Genomic DNA, 21,014 nt, shown 5'->3' on the forward strand with positions numbered 1-21,014 from the left:
TATTTACAATAAGCAGACCTCAGTGCAAGAAAGAGTCTTTTCAACACTGAATAAGCACAGAGGCCAACTTTGACATTAAAAGGTGTTCAAACAAGTACAAGATATTTACAATAAGCAGACCTCAGTGCAAGAAAGAGTCTTTCCAACACTGATAAGCACAGAGGCCAACTTTGACATTAAAAGGTGTTCAAACAAGTACAAGATATTTACAATAAGCAGACCTCAGTGCAAGAAAGAGTCTTTCCAACACGGAAAAAGCACAGAGGCCAACTTTGACATTAAAAGGTGTAAAATCAAGTACAAGATATTTACAATAAGCAGACCTCAGTGCAAGAAAGAGTCTTTCCAACACTGATAAGCACAGAGGCCAACTTTGACATTAAAAGGTGTTCAAACAAGTACAAGATATTTACAATAAGCAGACCTCAGTGCAAGAAAGAGCCTTTCCAACACTGATAAGCACAGAGGCCAACTTTGACATTAAAAGGTATAAAAACAAGTACAATATATTCACAATAAGCAGACCTCAGTGCAAGAAAGAGTCTTTCTAACACTGATAAGCACAGAGGCCAACTTTGACATTAAAAGGTGTTCAAACAAGTACAAGATATTTACAATAAGCAGACCTCAGTGCAAGAAAGAGTCTTTCCAACACAGAAAAAGCAAAGAGGCCAACTTTGACATGAAAAGGTGTAAAAATCAAGTACAAGATATTCACAATAAGCAGCCCTCAGTGCAAGAAAGAGTCTTTCTAACACTGCAGAAGCAAAGAGGCAAACTTTGACATGAAAAGGTGTTCAAACAAGTACAAGATATTTACAATAAGCAGACCTCAGTGCAAGAAAGAGTCTTTCCAACACTGAAAAAGCACAGAGGCCAACTTTGACATAAAAGGTGTAAAAACAAGTACAAGATATTTACAATAAGCAGACCTCAGTGCAAGAAAGAGTCTTTCCAACACTGAAAAAGCACAGAGGCCAACTTTGACATTAAAAGGTGTTCAAACAAGTACAAGATATTTACAATAAGCAGACCTCAGTGCAAGAAAGAGTCTTTCCAACACTGATAAGCACAGAGGCCAACTTTGACATGAAAAGGTGTTCAAACAAGTACAAGATATTTACAATAAGCAGACCTCAGTGCAAGAAAGAGTCTTTCCAACACTGACAAGCACAGAGGCCAACTTTGACATGAAAAGGTGTTCAAACAAGTACAAGATATTTACAATAAGCAGACCTTAGTGCAAGAAAGAGTCTTTCCAACACTGAAAAAGCACAGAGGCCAACTTTGACATGAAAAGGTGTAAATACAAGTACAAGATATTTACAATAAGCAGACCTCAGTGCAAGAAAGAGTCTTTCCAACACTGACAAGCACAGAGGCCAACTTTGACATGAAAAGGTGTTCAAACAAGTACAAGATATTTACAATAAGCAGACCTCAGTGCAAGAAAGAGTCTTTCTAACACTGAGGAAGCGCAGAGGCCAACTTTGACATGAAAAGGTGTTCAAACAAGTACAAGATATTTACAATAAGCAGACCTCAGTGCAAGAAAGAGTCTTTCCAACAATGAAAAAGCACAGAGGCCAACTTTGACATGAAAAGGTGTAAAAACAAGTACAAGATATTTACAATAAGCAGACCTCAGTGCAAGAAAGAGTCTTTCCAACACTGATAACCACAGAGGCCAACTTTCACATGAAAAGGTGTAAAAACAAGTACAAGATATTTACAATAAGCAGCCCTCAGTGCAAGAAAGAGTCTTTCCAACACTGATAAGCACAGAGGCCAACTTTGACATGAAAAGGTGTAAAAACAAGTACAAGATATTTACAATAAGCAGACCTCAGTGCAAGAAAGAGTCTTTCCAACACTGATAAGCACAGAGGCCAACTTTGACATTAAAAGGTGTTCAAACAAGTACAAGATATTTACAATAAGCAGACCTCAGTGCAAGAAAGAGTCTTTCTAACACTGAGGAATCGCAGAGGCCAACTTTGACATGAAAAGGTGTAAAAACAAGTACAAGATATTTACAAAAAGCAGACCTCAGTGCAAGAAAGAGTCTTTCTAACACTGAGGAATCGCAGAGGCCAACTTTGACATGAAAAGGTGTAAAAACAAGTACAAGATATTCACAATAAGCAGACCTCAGTGCAAAAACGTGTCTTTCCAACACTGACAAGCACAGAGGCCAACTTTGACATGAAAAGGTGTTCAAACAAGTACAAGATATTTACAATAAGCAGACCTCAGTGCAAGAAAGAGCCTTTTCAACACTGAAAAAGCACAGAGGCCAACTTTGACATTAAAAGGTGTTCAAACAAGTACAAGATATTTACAATAAGCAGACCTCAGTGCAAGAAAGAGTCTTTCTAACACTGAGGAATCGCAGAGGCCAACTTTGACATTAAAAGGTGTAAAATCAAGTACAAGATATTTACAATAAGCAGACCTCGGTGCAAGAAAGAGTCTTTCCAACACTGAAAAGCACAGAGGCCAACTTTGACATTAAAAGGTGTTCAAACAAGTACAAGATATTTACAATAAGCAGACCTCAGTGCAAGAAAGAGCCTTTTCAACACTGAAAAAGCACAGAGGCCAACTTTGACATTAAAAGGTGTTCAAACAAGTACAAGATATTTACAATAAGCAGACCTCAGTGCAAAAACGTGTCTTTCCAACACTGACAAGCACAGAGGCCAACTTTGACATTAAAAGGTGTTCAAACAAGTACAAGATATTTACAATAAGCAGACCTCAGTGCAAGAAAGAGCCTTTTCAACACTGAAAAAGCACAGAGGCCAACTTTGACATTAAAAGGTGTTCAAACAAGTACAAGATATTTACAATAAGCAGACCTCAGTGCAAAAACGTGTCTTTCCAACACTGACAAGCACAGAGGCCAACTTTGACATGAAAAGGTGTTCAAACAAGTACAAGATATTTACAATAAGCAGACCTCAGTGCAAGAAAGAGTCTTTCTAACACTGAGGAATCGCAGAGGCCAACTTTGACATTAAAAGGTGTAAAATCAAGTACAAGATATTTACAATAAGCAGACCTCAGTGCAAGAAAGAGTCTTTCTAACACTGAGGAATCGCAGAGGCCAACTTTGACATTAAAAGGTGTAAAATCAAGTACAAGATATTCACAATAAGCAGACCTCAGTACAAGAAAGAGTCTTTCCAACAAGGAAAAAGCACAGAGGCCAACTTTGACATGAAAAGGTGTAAAAACAAGTACAAGATATTCACAATAAGCAGACCTCAGTACAAGAAAGAGTCTTTCTAACACTGAGGAATCGCAGAGGCCAACTTTGACATTAAAAGGTGTAAAAACAAGTACAAGATATTCACAATAAGCAGACCTCAGTACAAGAAAGAGTCTTTCTAACACTGATAAGCACAGAGGCCAACTTTGACATTAAAAGGTGTTCAAACAAGTACAAGATATTTACAATAAGCAGACCTCAGTGCAAGAAAGAGTCTTTCCAACACTGACAAGCACAGAGGCCAACTTTGACATGAAAAGGTGTTCAAACAAGTACAAGATATTTACAATAAGCAGACCTCAGTGCAAGAAAGAGTCTTTCCAACACTGATAAGCACAGAGGCCAACTTTGACATGAAAAGGTGTAAAAACAAGTACAAGATATTTACAATAAGCAGACCTCAGTGCAAGAAAGAGTCTTTCCAACACTGATAAGGTCAGAGGCCAACATTGACATAAAAGGTGTAAAAACAAGTACAAGATATTTACAATAAGCAGACCTCAGTGCAAGAAAGAGTCTTTTCAACACTGAATAAGCACAGAGGCCAACTTTGACATTAAAAGGTGTTCAAACAAGTACAAGATATTTACAATAAGCAGACCTCAGTGCAAGAAAGAGTCTTTCCAACACTGATAAGCACAGAGGCCAACTTTGACATTAAAAGGTGTTCAAACAAGTACAAGATATTTACAATAAGCAGACCTCAGTGCAAGAAAGAGTCTTTCCAACACGGAAAAAGCACAGAGGCCAACTTTGACATTAAAAGGTGTAAAATCAAGTACAAGATATTTACAATAAGCAGACCTCAGTGCAAGAAAGAGTCTTTCTAACACTGAAAAAGCACAGAGGCCAACTTTGACATGAAAAGGTGTTCAAACAAGTACAATATATTAACAATAAGCAGACCTCAGTGCAAGAAAGAGTCTTTCTAACACTGCAGAAGCACAGAGGCCAACTTTGACATGAAAAGGTGTTCAAACAAGTACAAGATATTTACAATAAGCAGACCTCAGTGCAAGAAAGAGTCTTTCCAACACTGAAAAAGCACAGAGGCCAACTTTGACATTAAAAGGTATAAAAACAAGTACAATATATTCACAATAAGCAGACCTCAGTGCAAGAAAGAGTCTTTCTAACACTGATAAGCACAGAGGCCAACTTTGACATTAAAAGGTGTTCAAACAAGTACAAGATATTTACAATAAGCAGACCTCAGTGCAAGAAAGAGCCTTTCCAACACTGATAAGCACAGAGGCCAACTTTGACATTAAAAGGTATAAAAACAAGTACAATATATTCACAATAAGCAGACCTCAGTGCAAGAAAGAGTCTTTCTAACACTGATAAGCACAGAGGCCAACTTTGACATTAAAAGGTGTTCAAACAAGTACAAGATATTTACAATAAGCAGACCTCAGTGCAAGAAAGAGTCTTTCCAACACAGAAAAAGCAAAGAGGCCAACTTTGACATGAAAAGGTGTAAAAATCAAGTACAAGATATTCACAATAAGCAGCCCTCAGTGCAAGAAAGAGTCTTTCTAACACTGCAGAAGCAAAGAGGCAAACTTTGACATGAAAAGGTGTTCAAACAAGTACAAGATATTTACAATAAGCAGACCTCAGTGCAAGAAAGAGTCTTTCCAACACTGAAAAAGCACAGAGGCCAACTTTGACATGAAAAGGTGTTCAAACAAGTACAAGATATTTACAATAAGCAGCCCTCAGTGCAAGAAAGAGTCTTTCCAACACTGATAAGCACAGAGGCCAACTTTGACATTAAAAGGTGTTCAAACAAGTACAAGATATTTACAATAAGCAGACCTCAGTGCAAGAAAGAGTCTTTCCAACACGGAAAAAGCACAGAGGCATACTTTGACATTAAAAGGTGTTCAAACAAGTACAAGATATTTACAATAAGCAGACCTCAGTGCAAAAACGTGTCTTTCCAACACTGAAAAAGCACAGAGGCCAACTTTGACATGAAAAGGTGTTCAAACAAGTACAATATATTAACAATAAGCAGACCTCAGTGCAAGAAAGAGTCTTTCCAACACTGAAAAAGCACAGAGGCCAACTTTGACATGAAAAGGTGTAAAAACAAGTACAAGATATTTACAATAAGCAGACCTCAGTGCAAAAACGTGTCTTTCCAACACTGACAAGCACAGAGGCCAACTTTGACATGAAAATGTGTTCAAACAAGTACAAGATATTTACAATAAGCAGACCTCAGTGCAAGAAAGAGTCTTTCCAACACTGAAAAAGCACAGAGGCCAACTTTGACATTAAAAGGTGTAAAATCAAGTACAAGATATTTACAATAAGCAGACCTCAGTGCAAGAAAGACTCTTTTCAACACTGAAAAAGCACAGAGGCCAACTTTGACATTAAAAGGTGTAAAAACAAGTACAAGATATTTACAATAAGCAGACCTCAGTGCAAGAAAGAGTCTTTCCAACACTGATAAGGTCAGAGGCCAACTTTGACATAAAAGGTGTAAAAACAAGTACAAGATATTTACAATAAGCAGACCTCAGTGCAAGAAAGAGTCTTTCCAACACTGAAAAAGCAAAGAGGCCAACTTTGACATTAAAAGGTGTAAAATCAAGTACAAGATATTTACAATAAGCAGACCTCAGTGCAAGAAAGAGTCTTTCCAACACTGATAAGCACAGAGGCCAACTTTGACATGAAAAGGTGTAAAAACAAGTACAAGATATTTACAATAAGCAGACCTCAGTGTAAGAAAGAGTCTTTCCAACACTGATAAGCACAGAGGCCAACTTTGACATTAAAAGGTGTAAAAACAAGTACAAGATATTTACAATAAGCAGACCTCAGTGCAAGAAAGAGCCTTTCCAACACTGATAAGCACAGAGGCCAACTTTGACATTAAAAGGTGTTCAAACAAGTACAAGATATTAACAATAAGCAGCCCTCAGTGCAAGAAAGAGTCTTTCCAACACTGATAAGCACAGAGGCCAACTTTGACATTAAAAGGTGTTCAAACAAGTACAAGATATTTACAATAAGCAGACCTTAGTGCAAGAAAGAGTCTTTCCAACACTGATAAGCACAGAGGCCAACTTTGACATTAAAAGGTGTTCAAACAAGTACAAGATATTTACAATAAGCAGACCTCAGTGCAAGAAAGAGTCTTTCTAACACTGCAGAAGCGCAGAGGCCAACTTTGACATTAAAAGGTGTTCAAACAAGTACAAGATATTTACAATAAGCAGACCTCAGTGCAAGAAAGAGTCTTTCTAACACTGCAGAAGCGCAGAGGCCAACTTTGACATGAAAAGGTGTAAAATCAAGTACAAGATATTTACAATAAGCAGACCTCAGTGCAAGAAAGAGCCTTTCCAACACTGATAAGCACAGAGGCCAACTTTGACATGAAAAGGTATAAAAACAAGTACAAGATATTTACAATAAGCAGACCTCAGTGCAAGAAAGAGTCTTTCCAACACTGATAAGGTCAGAGGCCAACTTTGACATAAAAGGTGTAAAAACAAGTACAAGATATTTACAATAAGCAGACCTCAGTGCAAGAAAGAGTCTTTCTAACACTGCAGAAGCACAGAGGCCAACTTTGACATGAAAAGGTGTAAAAACAAGTACAAGATATTAACAATAAGCAGACCTCAGTGCAAGAAAGAGCCTTTCCAACACTGATAAGCACAGAGGCCAACTTTGACATTAAAAGGTGTTCAAACAAGTACAAGATATTTACAATAAGCAGACCTCAGTGCAAGAAAGAGTCTTTCCAACACTGAAAAAGCACAGAGGCCAACGTTGACATGAAAGGTGTAAAAACAAGTACAAGATATTTACAATAAGCAGACCTCAGTGCAAGAAAGAGTCTTTCCAACACGGAAAAAGCAAAGAGGCCAACTTTGACATGAAAAGGTGTAAAAATCAAGTACAAGATATTTACAATAAGCAGACCTCAGTGCAAGAAAGAGTCTTTCTAACACTGCAGAAGCACAGAGGCCAACTTTGACATTAAAAGGTGTTCAAACAAGTACAAGATATTAACAATAAGCAGACCTCAGTGCAAGAAAGAGTCTTTCCAACACGGAAAAAGCAAAGAGGCCAACTTTGACATGAAAAGGTGTAAAAATCAAGTACAAGATATTTACAATAAGCAGCCCTCAGTGCAAGAAAGAGTCTTTCTAACACTGAAAAAGCACAGAGGCCAACTTTGACATGAAAAGGTGTTCAAACAAGTACAAGATATTTACAATAAGCAGACCTCAGTGCAAGAAAGAGTCTTTCCAACACTGAAAAAGCACAGAGGCCAACTTTGACATGAAAAGGTGTTCAAACAAGTACAAGATATTTACAATAAGCAGACCTCAGTGCAAGAAAGAGTCTTTCTAACACTGAGGAAGCGCAGAGGCCAACTTTGACATAAAAGGTGTAAAAACAAGTACAAGATATTTACAATAAGCAGACCTCAGTGCAAAAACGTGTCTTTCCAACACTGACAAGCACAGAGGCCAACTTTGACATGAAAATGTGTTCAAACAAGTACAAGATATTTACAATAAGCAGACCTCAGTGCAAGAAAGAGTCTTTCCAACACTGAAAAAGCACAGAGGCCAACTTTGACATTAAAAGGTGTTCAAACAAGTACAAGATATTTACAATAAGCAGACCTCAGTGCAAGAAAGAGTCTTTCCAACACTGATAAGGTCAGAGGCCAACATTGACATAAAAGGTGTAAAAACAAGTACAAGATATTTACAATAAGCAGACCTCAGTGCAAGAAAGAGTCTTTTCAACACTGAATAAGCACAGAGGCCAACTTTGACATTAAAAGGTGTTCAAACAAGTACAAGATATTTACAATAAGCAGACCTCAGTGCAAGAAAGAGTCTTTCCAACACGGAAAAAGCACAGAGGCCAACTTTGACATTAAAAGGTGTAAAATCAAGTACAAGATATTTACAATAAGCAGACCTCAGTGCAAGAAAGAGTCTTTCTAACACTGAAAAAGCACAGAGGCCAACTTTGACATGAAAAGGTGTTCAAACAAGTACAATATATTAACAATAAGCAGACCTCAGTGCAAGAAAGAGTCTTTCTAACACTGCAGAAGCACAGAGGCCAACTTTGACATGAAAAGGTGTTCAAACAAGTACAAGATATTTACAATAAGCAGACCTCAGTGCAAGAAAGAGTCTTTCCAACACTGAAAAAGCACAGAGGCCAACTTTGACATTAAAAGGTATAAAAACAAGTACAATATATTCACAATAAGCAGACCTCAGTGCAAGAAAGAGTCTTTCTAACACTGATAAGCACAGAGGCCAACTTTGACATTAAAAGGTGTTCAAACAAGTACAAGATATTTACAATAAGCAGACCTCAGTGCAAGAAAGAGCCTTTCCAACACTGATAAGCACAGAGGCCAACTTTGACATTAAAAGGTATAAAAACAAGTACAATATATTCACAATAAGCAGACCTCAGTGCAAGAAAGAGTCTTTCTAACACTGATAAGCACAGAGGCCAACTTTGACATTAAAAGGTGTTCAAACAAGTACAAGATATTTACAATAAGCAGACCTCAGTGCAAGAAAGAGTCTTTCCAACACAGAAAAAGCAAAGAGGCCAACTTTGACATGAAAAGGTGTAAAAATCAAGTACAAGATATTCACAATAAGCAGCCCTCAGTGCAAGAAAGAGTCTTTCTAACACTGCAGAAGCAAAGAGGCAAACTTTGACATGAAAAGGTGTTCAAACAAGTACAAGATATTTACAATAAGCAGACCTCAGTGCAAGAAAGACTCTTTTCAACACTGAAAAAGCACAGAGGCCAACTTTGACATTAAAAGGTGTAAAAACAAGTACAAGATATTTACAATAAGCAGACCTCAGTGCAAGAAAGAGTCTTTCCAACACTGATAAGGTCAGAGGCCAACTTTGACATAAAAGGTGTAAAAACAAGTACAAGATATTTACAATAAGCAGACCTCAGTGCAAGAAAGAGTCTTTCCAACACTGAAAAAGCAAAGAGGCCAACTTTGACATTAAAAGGTGTAAAATCAAGTACAAGATATTTACAATAAGCAGACCTCAGTGCAAGAAAGAGTCTTTCCAACACTGATAAGGTCAGAGGCCAACTTTGACATAAAAGGTGTAAAAACAAGTACAAGATATTTACAATAAGCAGACCTCAGTGCAAGAAAGAGCCTTTCCAACACTGATAAGGTCAGAGGCCAACTTTGACATAAAAGGTGTAAAAACAAGTACAAGATATTTACAATAAGCAGACCTCAGTGCAAGAAAGAGTCTTTCCAACACTGATAAGCACAGAGGCCAACTTTGACATGAAAAGGTATAAAAACAAGTACAATATATTAACAATAAGCAGACCTCAGTGCAAGAAAGAGCCTTTCCAACACTGATAAGCACAGAGGCCAACTTTGACATGAAAAGCTGTTCAAACAAGTACAAGATATTTACAATAAGCAGACCTCAGTGCAAGAAAGAGCCTTTCCAACACTGATAAGCACAGAGGCCAACTTTGACATGAAAAGGTATAAAAACAAGTACAATATATTAACAATAAGCAGACCTCAGTGCAAGAAAGAGTCTTTCCAACACTGATAAGCACAGAGGCCAACTTTGACATTAAAAGGTGTTCAAATAAGTACAAGATATTTACAATAAGCAGACCTCAGTGCAAGAAAGAGTCTTTTCAACACTGAAAAAGCACAGAGGCCAACTTTGACATTAAAAGGTGTTCAAACAAGTGCAAGATATTTACAATAAGCAGACCTCAGTGCAAGAAAGAGTCTTTCCAACACTGATAAGCACAGAGGCCAACTTTGACATGAAAAGGTGTAAAAATCAAGTACAAGATATTTACAATAAGCAGCCCTCAGTGCAAGAAAGAGTCTTTCCAACACGGAAAAAGCAAAGAGGCCAACTTTGACATTAAAAGGTGTTCAAACAAGTACAAGATATTTACAATAAGCAGACCTCAGTGCAAGAAAGAGTCTTTCCAACACTGAAAAAGCACAGAGGCCAACTTTGACATTAAAAGGTGTTCAAACAAGTACAAGATATTTACAATAAGCAGACCTCAGTGCAAGAAAGAGTCTTTCCAACACTGATAAGCACAGAGGCCAACTTTGACATTAAAAGGTGTTCAAACAAGTACAAGATATTTACAATAAGCAGACCTCAGTGCAAGAAAGAGTCTTTCCAACACGGAAAAAGCACAGAGGCCAACTTTGACATTAAAAGGTGTAAAATCAAGTACAAGATATTTACAATAAGCAGACCTCAGTGCAAGAAAGAGTCTTTCTAACACTGAAAAAGCACAGAGGCCAACTTTGACATGAAAAGGTGTTCAAACAAGTACAATATATTAACAATAAGCAGACCTCAGTGCAAGAAAGAGTCTTTCTAACACTGCAGAAGCACAGAGGCCAACTTTGACATGAAAAGGTGTTCAAACAAGTACAAGATATTTACAATAAGCAGACCTCAGTGCAAGAAAGAGTCTTTCCAACACTGAAAAAGCACAGAGGCCAACTTTGACATTAAAAGGTATAAAAACAAGTACAATATATTCACAATAAGCAGACCTCAGTGCAAGAAAGAGTCTTTCTAACACTGATAAGCACAGAGGCCAACTTTGACATTAAAAGGTGTTCAAACAAGTACAAGATATTTACAATAAGCAGACCTCAGTGCAAGAAAGAGTCTTTCTAACACTGATAAGCACAGAGGCCAACTTTGACATTAAAAGGTGTAAAAACAGGTACAAGATATTTACAATAAGCAGACCTCAGTGCAAGAAAGAGTCTTTCCAACACTGAAAAAGCACAGAGGCCAACTTTGACATGAAAAGGTGTTCAAACAAGTACAAGATATTTACAATAAGCAGACCTCAGTGCAAGAAAGAGTCTTTCTAACACTGAGGAAGCGCAGAGGCCAACTTTGACATTAAAAGGTGTAAAAATCAAGTACAAGATATTTACAATAAGCAGACCTCAGTGCAAGAAAGAGTCTTTCTAACACTGAAAAAGCACAGAGGCCAACTTTGACATGAAAAGGTGTTCAAACAAGTACAAGATATTTACAATAAGCAGCCCTCAGTGCAAGAAAGAGTCTTTCTAACACTGAAAAAGCACAGAGGCCAACTTTGACATGAAAAGGTGTAAATACAAGTACAAGATATTTACAATAAGCAGACCTCAGTGCAAGAAAGAGTCTTTCCAACATTGAAAAAGCACAGAGGCCAACTTTGACATGAAAAGGTGTTCAAACAAGTACAAGATATTTACAATAAGCAGACCTCAGTGCAAGAAAGAGTCTTTCCAACATTGAAAAAGCACAGAGGCCAACTTTGACATGAAAAGGTGTTCAAACAAGTACAAGATATTTACAATAAGCAGACCTCAGTGCAAGAAAGAGTCTTTCTAACACTGAGGAAGCGCAGAGGCCAACTTTGACATGAAAAGGTGTAAAAACAAGTACAAGATATTTACAATAAGCAGACCTCAGTGCAAGAAAGAGTCTTTCCAACACTGATAACCACAGAGGCCAACTTTCACATGAAAAGGTGTAAAAACAAGTACAAGATATTTACAATAAGCAGCCCTCAGTGCAAGAAAGAGTCTTTCCAACACTGATAAGCACAGAGGCCAACTTTGACATGAAAAGGTGTAAAAACAAGTACAAGATATTTACAATAAGCAGACCTCAGTGCAAGAAAGAGTCTTTCCAACACTGATAAGCACAGAGGCCAACTTTGACATTAAAAGGTGTTCAAACAAGTACAAGATATTTACAATAAGCAGACCTCAGTGCAAGAAAGAGTCTTTCTAACACTGAGGAATCGCAGAGGCCAACTTTGACATGAAAAGGTGTAAAAACAAGTACAAGATATTTACAAAAAGCAGACCTCAGTGCAAGAAAGAGTCTTTCCAACACGGAAAAAGCACAGAGGCCAACTTTGACATTAAAAGGTGTTCAAACAAGTACAAGATATTTACAATAAGCAGACCTCAGTGCAAAAACGTGTCTTTCCAACACTGACAAGCACAGAGGCCAACTTTGACATGAAAAGGTGTTCAAACAAGTACAAGATATTTACAATAAGCAGACCTCAGTGCAAGAAAGAGTCTTTCTAACACTGAGGAATCGCAGAGGCCAACTTTGACATTAAAAGGTGTAAAATCAAGTACAAGATATTTACAATAAGCAGACCTCGGTGCAAGAAAGAGTCTTTCCAACACTGAAAAGCACAGAGGCCAACTTTGACATTAAAAGGTGTTCAAACAAGTACAAGATATTTACAATAAGCAGACCTCAGTGCAAGAAAGAGCCTTTTCAACACTGAAAAGCACAGAGGCCAACTTTGACATTAAAAGGTGTTCAAACAAGTACAAGATATTTACAATAAGCAGACCTCGGTGCAAGAAAGAGCCTTTTCAACACTGACAAGCACAGAGGCCAACTTTGACATGAAAAGGTGTTCAAACAAGTACAAGATATTTACAATAAGCAGACCTCGGTGCAAGAAAGAGTCTTTCCAACACTGAAAAGCACAGAGGCCAACTTTGACATTAAAAGGTGTAAAATCAAGTACAAGATATTTACAATAAGCAGACCTCGGTGCAAGAAAGAGTCTTTCCAACACTGAAAAGCACAGAGGCCAACTTTGACATTAAAAGGTGTTCAAACAAGTACAAGATATTTACAATAAGCAGACCTCAGTGCAAAAACGTGTCTTTCCAACACTGACAAGCACAGAGGCCAACTTTGACATTAAAAGGTGTTCAAACAAGTACAAGATATTTACAATAAGCAGACCTCAGTGCAAGAAAGAGCCTTTTCAACACTGAAAAAGCACAGAGGCCAACTTTGACATTAAAAGGTGTTCAAACAAGTACAAGATATTTACAATAAGCAGACCTCAGTGCAAAAACGTGTCTTTCCAACACTGACAAGCACAGAGGCCAACTTTGACATGAAAAGGTGTTCAAACAAGTACAAGATATTTACAATAAGCAGACCTCAGTGCAAGAAAGAGTCTTTCCAACACTGACAAGCACAGAGGCCAACTTTGACATGAAAAGGTGTTCAAACAAGTACAAGATATTTACAATAAGCAGACCTCAGTGCAAGAAAGAGCCTTTCCAACACTGATAAGCACAGAGGCCAACTTTGACATTAAAAGGTGTTCAAACAAGTACAAGATATTTACAATAAGCAGACCTCAGTGCAAGAAAGAGTCTTTCCAACACGGAAAAAGCAAAGAGGCCAACTTTGACATGAAAAGGTGTAAAAATCAAGTACAAGATATTCACAATAAGCAGCCCTCAGTGCAAGAAAGAGTCTTTCTAACACTGCAGAAGCAAAGAGGCAAACTTTGACATGAAAAGGTGTTCAAACAAGTACAAGATATTTACAATAAGCAGACCTCAGTGCAAGAAAGAGTCTTTCCAACACTGAAAAAGCACAGAGGCCAACTTTGACATTAAAAGGTGTTCAAACAAGTACAAGATATTTACAATAAGCAGACCTCAGTGCAAGAAAGAGTCTTTCCAACACTGATGAGCACAGAGGCCAACTTTGACATTAAAAGGTGTTCAAACAAGTACAAGATATTTACAATAAGCAGACCTCAGTGCAAGAAAGAGTCTTTCTAACACTGAGGAAGCGCAGAGGCCAACTTTGACATAAAAGGTGTAAAAACAAGTACAAGATATTTACAATAAGCAGACCTCAGTGCAAAAACGTGTCTTTCCAACACTGACAAGCACAGAGGCCAACTTTGACATGAAAATGTGTTCAAACAAGTACAAGATATTTACAATAAGCAGACCTCAGTGCAAGAAAGAGTCTTTCTAACACTGAGGAAGCGCAGAGGCCAACTTTGACATGAAAAGGTGTTCAAACAAGTACAAGATATTTACAATAAGCAGACCTCAGTGCAAGAAAGAGTCTTTCCAACACTGAAAAAGCACAGAGGCCAACTTTGACATTAAAAGGTGTTCAAACAAGTACAAGATATTTACAATAAGCAGACCTCAGTGCAAGAAAGAGTCTTTCCAACACTGATAAGGTCAGAGGCCAACATTGACATAAAAGGTGTAAAAACAAGTACAAGATATTTACAATAAGCAGACCTCAGTGCAAGAAAGAGTCTTTTCAACACTGAATAAGCACAGAGGCCAACTTTGACATTAAAAGGTGTTCAAACAAGTACAAGATATTTACAATAAGCAGACCTCAGTGCAAGAAAGAGTCTTTCCAACACTGATAAGCACAGAGGCCAACTTTGACATTAAAAGGTGTTCAAACAAGTACAAGATATTTACAATAAGCAGACCTCAGTGCAAGAAAGAGTCTTTCCAACACGGAAAAAGCACAGAGGCCAACTTTGACATTAAAAGGTGTAAAATCAAGTACAAGATATTTACAATAAGCAGACCTCAGTGCAAGAAAGAGTCTTTCTAACACTGATAAGCACAGAGGCCAACTTTGACATTAAAAGGTGTTCAAACAAGTACAAGATATTTACAATAAGCAGACCTCAGTGCAAGAAAGAGCCTTTCCAACACTGATAAGCACAGAGGCCAACTTTGACATTAAAAGGTATAAAAACAAGTACAATATATTCACAATAAGCAGACCTCAGTGCAAGAAAGAGTCTTTCTAACACTGATAAGCACAGAGGCCAACTTTGACATTAAAAGGTGTTCAAACAAGTACAAGATATTTACAATAAGCAGACCTCAGTGCAAGAAAGAGTCTTTCCAACACAGAAAAAGCAAAGAGGCCAACTTTGACATGAAAAGGTGTAAAAATCAAGTACAAGATATTCACAATAAGCAGCCCTCAGTGCAAGAAAGAGTCTTTCTAACACTGCAGAAGCAAAGAGGCAAACTTTGACATGAAAAGGTGTTCAAACAAGTACAAGATATTTACAATAAGCAGACCTCAGTGCAAGAAAGAGTCTTTCCAACACTGAAAAAGCACAGAGGCCAACTTTGACATAAAAGGTGTAAAAACAAGTACAAGATATTTACAATAAGCAGACCTCAGTGCAAGAAAGAGCCTTTCCAACACTGATAAGCACAGAGGCCAACTTTGACATTAAAAGGTGTTCAAACAAGTACAAGATATTTACAATAAGCAGACCTCAGTGCAAGAAAGAGTCTTTCCAACACTGAAAAAGCACAGAGGCCAACTTTGACATTAAAAGGTGTTCAAACAAGTACAAGATATTTACAATAAGCAGACCTCAGTGCAAGAAAGAGTCTTTCCAACACTGATAAGCACAGAGGCCAACTTTGACATGAAAAGGTGTTCAAACAAGTACAAGATATTTACAATAAGCAGACCTCAGTGCAAGAAAGAGTCTTTCCAACACTGACAAGCACAGAGGCCAACTTTGACATGAAAAGGTGTTCAAACAAGTACAAGATATTTACAATAAGCAGACCTTAGTGCAAGAAAGAGTCTTTCCAACACTGAAAAAGCACAGAGGCCAACTTTGACATGAAAAGGTGTAAATACAAGTACAAGATATTTACAATAAGCAGACCTCAGTGCAAGAAAGAGTCTTTCCAACACTGACAAGCACAGAGGCCAACTTTGACATGAAAAGGTGTTCAAACAAGTACAAGATATTTACAATAAGCAGACCTCAGTGCAAGAAAGAGTCTTTCTAACACTGAGGAAGCGCAGAGGCCAACTTTGACATGAAAAGGTGTTCAAACAAGTACAAGATATTTACAATAAGCAGACCTCAGTGCAAGAAAGAGTCTTTCCAACAATGAAAAAGCACAGAGGCCAACTTTGACATGAAAAGGTGTAAAAACAAGTACAAGATATTTACAATAAGCAGACCTCAGTGCAAGAAAGAGTCTTTCCAACAATGAAAAAGCACAGAGGCCAACTTTCACATGAAAAGGTGTAAAAACAAGTACAAGATATTTACAATAAGCAGCCCTCAGTGCAAGAAAGAGTCTTTCCAACACTGATAAGCACAGAGGCCAACTTTGACATGAAAAGGTGTAAAAACAAGTACAAGATATTTACAATAAGCAGACCTCAGTGCAAGAAAGAGTCTTTCCAACACTGATAAGCACAGAGGCCAACTTTGACATTAAAAGGTGTTCAAACAAGTACAAGATATTTACAATAAGCAGACCTCAGTGCAAGAAAGAGTCTTTCTAACACTGAGGAATCGCAGAGGCCAACTTTGACATGAAAAGGTGTAAAAACAAGTACAAGATATTTACAAAAAGCAGACCTCAGTGCAAGAAAGAGTCTTTCTAACACTGAGGAATCGCAGAGGCCAACTTTGACATGAAAAGGTGTAAAAACAAGTACAAGATATTCACAATAAGCAGACCTCAGTGCAAAAACGTGTCTTTCCAACACTGACAAGCACAGAGGCCAACTTTGACATGAAAAGGTGTTCAAACAAGTACAAGATATTTACAATAAGCAGACCTCAGTGCAAGAAAGAGTCTTTCTAACACTGAGGAATCGCAGAGGCCAACTTTGACATTAAAAGGTGTAAAATCAAGTACAAGATATTTACAATAAGCAGACCTCGGTGCAAGAAAGAGTCTTTCCAACACTGAAAAGCACAGAGGCCAACTTTGACATTAAAAGGTGTTCAAACAAGTACAAGATATTTACAATAAGCAGACCTCAGTGCAAGAAAGAGCCTTTTCAACACTGAAAAAGCACAGAGGCCAACTTTGACATTAAAAGGTGTTCAAACAAGTACAAGATATTTACAATAAGCAGACCTCAGTGCAAAAACGTGTCTTTCCAACACTGACAAGCACAGAGGCCAACTTTGACATTAAAAGGTGTTCAAACAAGTACAAGATATTTACAATAAGCAGACCTCAGTGCAAGAAAGAGCCTTTTCAACACTGAAAAAGCACAGAGGCCAACTTTGACATTAAAAGGTGTTCAAACAAGTACAAGATATTTACAATAAGCAGACCTCAGTGCAAAAACGTGTCTTTCCAACACTGACAAGCACAGAGGCCAACTTTGACATGAAAAGGTGTTCAAACAAGTACAAGATATTTACAATAAGCAGACCTCAGTGCAAGAAAGAGTCTTTCTAACACTGAGGAATCGCAGATGCCAACTTTGACATTAAAAGGTGTAAAATCAAGTACAAGATATTTACAATAAGCAGACCTCAGTGCAAGAAAGAGTCTTTCTAACACTGAGGAATCGCAGAGGCCAACTTTGACATTAAAAGGTGTAAAATCAAGTACAAGATATTCACAATAAGCAGACCTCAGTACAAGAAAGAGTCTTTCCAACAAGGAAAAAGCACAGAGGCCAACTTTGACATGAAAAGGTGTAAAAACAAGTACAAGATATTCACAATAAGCAGACCTCAGTACAAGAAAGAGTCTTTCTAACACTGAGGAATCGCAGAGGCCAACTTTGACATTAAAAGGTGTAAAAACAAGTACAAGATATTCACAATAAGCAGACCTCAGTACAAGAAAGAGTCTTTCTAACACTGATAAGCACAGAGGCCAACTTTGACATTAAAAGGTGTTCAAACAAGTACAAGATATTTACAATAAGCAGACCTCAGTGCAAGAAAGAGTCTTTCTAACACTGATAAGCACAGAGGCCAACTTTGACATTAAAAGGTGTTCAAACAAGTACAAGATATTTACAATAAGCAGACCTCAGTGCAAGAAAGAGTCTTTCCAACACTGACAAGCACAGAGGCCAACTTTGACATGAAAAGGTGTTCAAACAAGTACAAGATATTTACAATAAGCAGACCTCAGTGCAAGAAAGAGTCTTTCCAACACTGATAAGCACAGAGGCCAACTTTGACATGAAAAGGTGTAAAAACAAGTACAAGATATTTACAATAAGCAGACCTCAGTGCAAGAAAGAGTCTTTCCAACACTGATAAGCACAGAGGCCAACTTTGACATTAAAAGGTGTTCAAACAAGTACAAGATATTTACAATAAGCAGACCTCAGTGCAAGAAAGAGTCTTTCCAACACGGAAAAAGCACAGAGGCCAACTTTGACATTAAAAGGTGTAAAATCAAGTACAAGATATTTACAATAAGCAGACCTCAGTGCAAGAAAGAGTCTTTCTAACACTGAAAAAGCACAGAGGCCAACTTTGACATGAAAAGGTGTTCAAACAAGTACAATATATTAACAATAAGCAGACCTCAGTGCAAGAAAGAGTCTTTCCAACACTGCAGAAGCACAGAGGCCAACTTTGACATGAAAAGGTGTTCAAACAAGTACAAGATATTTACAATAAGCAGACCTCAGTGCAAGAAAGAGTCTTTCCAACACTGAAAAAGCACAGAGGCCAACTTTGACATTAAAAGGTATAAAAACAAGTACAATATATTCACAATAAGCAGACCTCAGTGCAAGAAAGAGTCTTTCTAACACTGATAAGCACAGAGGCCAACTTTGACATTAAAAGGTGTTCAAACAAGTACAAGATATTTACAATAAGCAGACCTCAGTGCAAGAAAGAGCCTTTCCAACACTGATAAGCACAGAGGCCAACTTTGACATTAAAAGGTGTTCAAACAAGTACAAGATATTTACAATAAGCAGACCTCAGTGCAAGAAAGAGTCTTTCTAACACTGATAAGCACAGAGGCCAACTTTGACATTAAAAGGTGTTCAAACAAGTACAAGATATTTACAATAAGCAGACCTCAGTGCAAGAAAGAGTCTTTCCAACACAGAAAAAGCAAAGAGGCCAACTTTGACATGAAAAGGTGTAAAAATCAAGTACAAGATATTCACAATAAGCAGCCCTCAGTGCAAGAAAGAGTCTTTCTAACACTGCAGAAGCAAAGAGGCAAACTTTGACATGAAAAGGTGTAAAATCAAGTACAAGATATTCACAATAAGCAGCCCTCAGTGCAAGAAAGAGTCTTTCCAACACTGAAAAAGCACAGAGGCCAACTTTGACATGAAAAGGTGTTCAAACAAGTACAAGATATTTACAATAAGCAGCCCTCAGTGCAAGAAAGAGTCTTTCCAACACTGATAAGCACAGAGGCCAACTTTGACATTAAAAGGTGTTCAAACAAGTACAAGATATTTACAATAAGCAGACCTCAGTGCAAGAAAGAGTCTTTCCAACACGGAAAAAGCACAGAGGCATACTTTGACATTAAAAGGTGTTCAAACAAGTACAAGATATTTACAATAAGCAGACCTCAGTGCAAAAACGTGTCTTTCCAACACTGAAAAAGCACAGAGGCCAACTTTGACATGAAAAGGTGTTCAAACAAGTACAATATATTAACAATAAGCAGACCTCAGTGCAAGAAAGAGTCTTTCCAACACTGAAAAAGCACAGAGGCCAACTTTGACATGAAAAGGTGTAAAAACAAGTACAAGATATTTACAATAAGCAGACCTCAGTGCAAGAAAGAGTCTTTCCAACACTGATAAGCACAGAGGCCAACTTTGACATTAAAAGGTATAAAAACAAGTACAATATATTTACAATAAGCAGACCTCAGTGCAAGAAAGAGTCTTTCCAACACTGATAAGGTCAGAGGCCAACTTTGACATTAAAAGGTGTTCAAACAAGTACAAGATATTTACAATAAGCAGACCTCAGTTCAAGAAAGAGTCTTTCTAACACTGAGGAAGCGCAGAGGCCAACTTTGACATTAAAAGGTGTTCAAACAAGTACAAGATATTCACAATAAGCAGACCTCAGTGCAAGAAAGAGTCTTTTCAACACTGAAAAAGCACAGAGGCCAACTTTGACATGAAAAGGTGTTCAAACAAGTACAAGATATTCACAATAAGCAGACCTCAGTGCAAGAAAGAGTCTTTTCAACACTGAAAAAGCACAGAGGCCAACTTTGACATGAAAAGGTGTTCAAACAAGTACAAGATATTCACAATAAGCAGACCTCAGTGCAAGAAAGAGTCTTTTCAACACTGAAAAAGCACAGAGGCCAACTTTGACATTAAAAGGTGTTCAAACAAGTACAAGATATTCACAATAAGCAGACCTCAGTGCAAGAAAGAGTCTTTCCAACACTGAAAAAGCACAGAGGCCAACTTTGACATGAAAAGGTGTAAAAACAAGTACAAGATATTAACAATAAGCAGACCTCAGTGCAAGAAAGAGTCTTTCCAACACTGATAAGCACAGAGGCCAACTTTGACATGAAAATGTGTTCAAACAAGTACAAGATATTTACAATAAGCAGACCTCAGTGCAAGAAAGAGTCTTTCCAACACTGAAAAAGCACAGAGGCCAACTTTGACATTAAAAGGTGTAAAATCAAGTACAAGATATTTACAATAAGCAGACCTCAGTGCAAGAAAGACTCTTTTCAACACTGAAAAAGCACAGAGGCCAACTTTGACATTAAAAGGTGTAAAAACAAGTACAAGATATTTACAATAAGCAGACCTCAGTGCAAGAAAGAGTCTTTCCAACACTGATAAGGTCAGAGGCCAACTTTGACATAAAAGGTGTAAAAACAAGTACAAGATATTTACAATAAGCAGACCTCAGTGCAAGAAAGAGTCTTTCCAACACTGAAAAAGCAAAGAGGCCAACTTTGACATTAAAAGGTGTAAAATCAAGTACAAGATATTTACAATAAGCAGACCTCAGTGCAAGAAAGAGTCTTTCCAACACTGATAAGCACAGAGGCCAACTTTGACATGAAAAGGTGTAAAAACAAGTACA

The 21,014-nt window shown here is 37.6% G+C and overlaps 1 long non-coding RNA gene across 1 annotated transcript in view; it reads right to left on the reverse strand.

Annotated features, from left to right (window-relative positions):
* The window catches only part of LOC147310891 (uncharacterized), a 217,466-nt gene that overhangs the window by 171,725 nt on the left and 24,727 nt on the right, over positions 1 to 21,014 (reverse strand). The window lies entirely within an intron of this gene.

Source organism: Aulonocara sp. 'chitande type north' Nkhata Bay, linkage group LG16 (assembly GCF_057382095.1).
Source record: "Aulonocara sp. 'chitande type north' Nkhata Bay isolate Kocher_YH1m ecotype deep benthic linkage group LG16, A_spYH_male_GT1.1, whole genome shotgun sequence".
Lineage (NCBI taxonomy): Eukaryota > Metazoa > Chordata > Actinopteri > Cichliformes > Cichlidae > Aulonocara > Aulonocara sp. 'chitande type north' Nkhata Bay.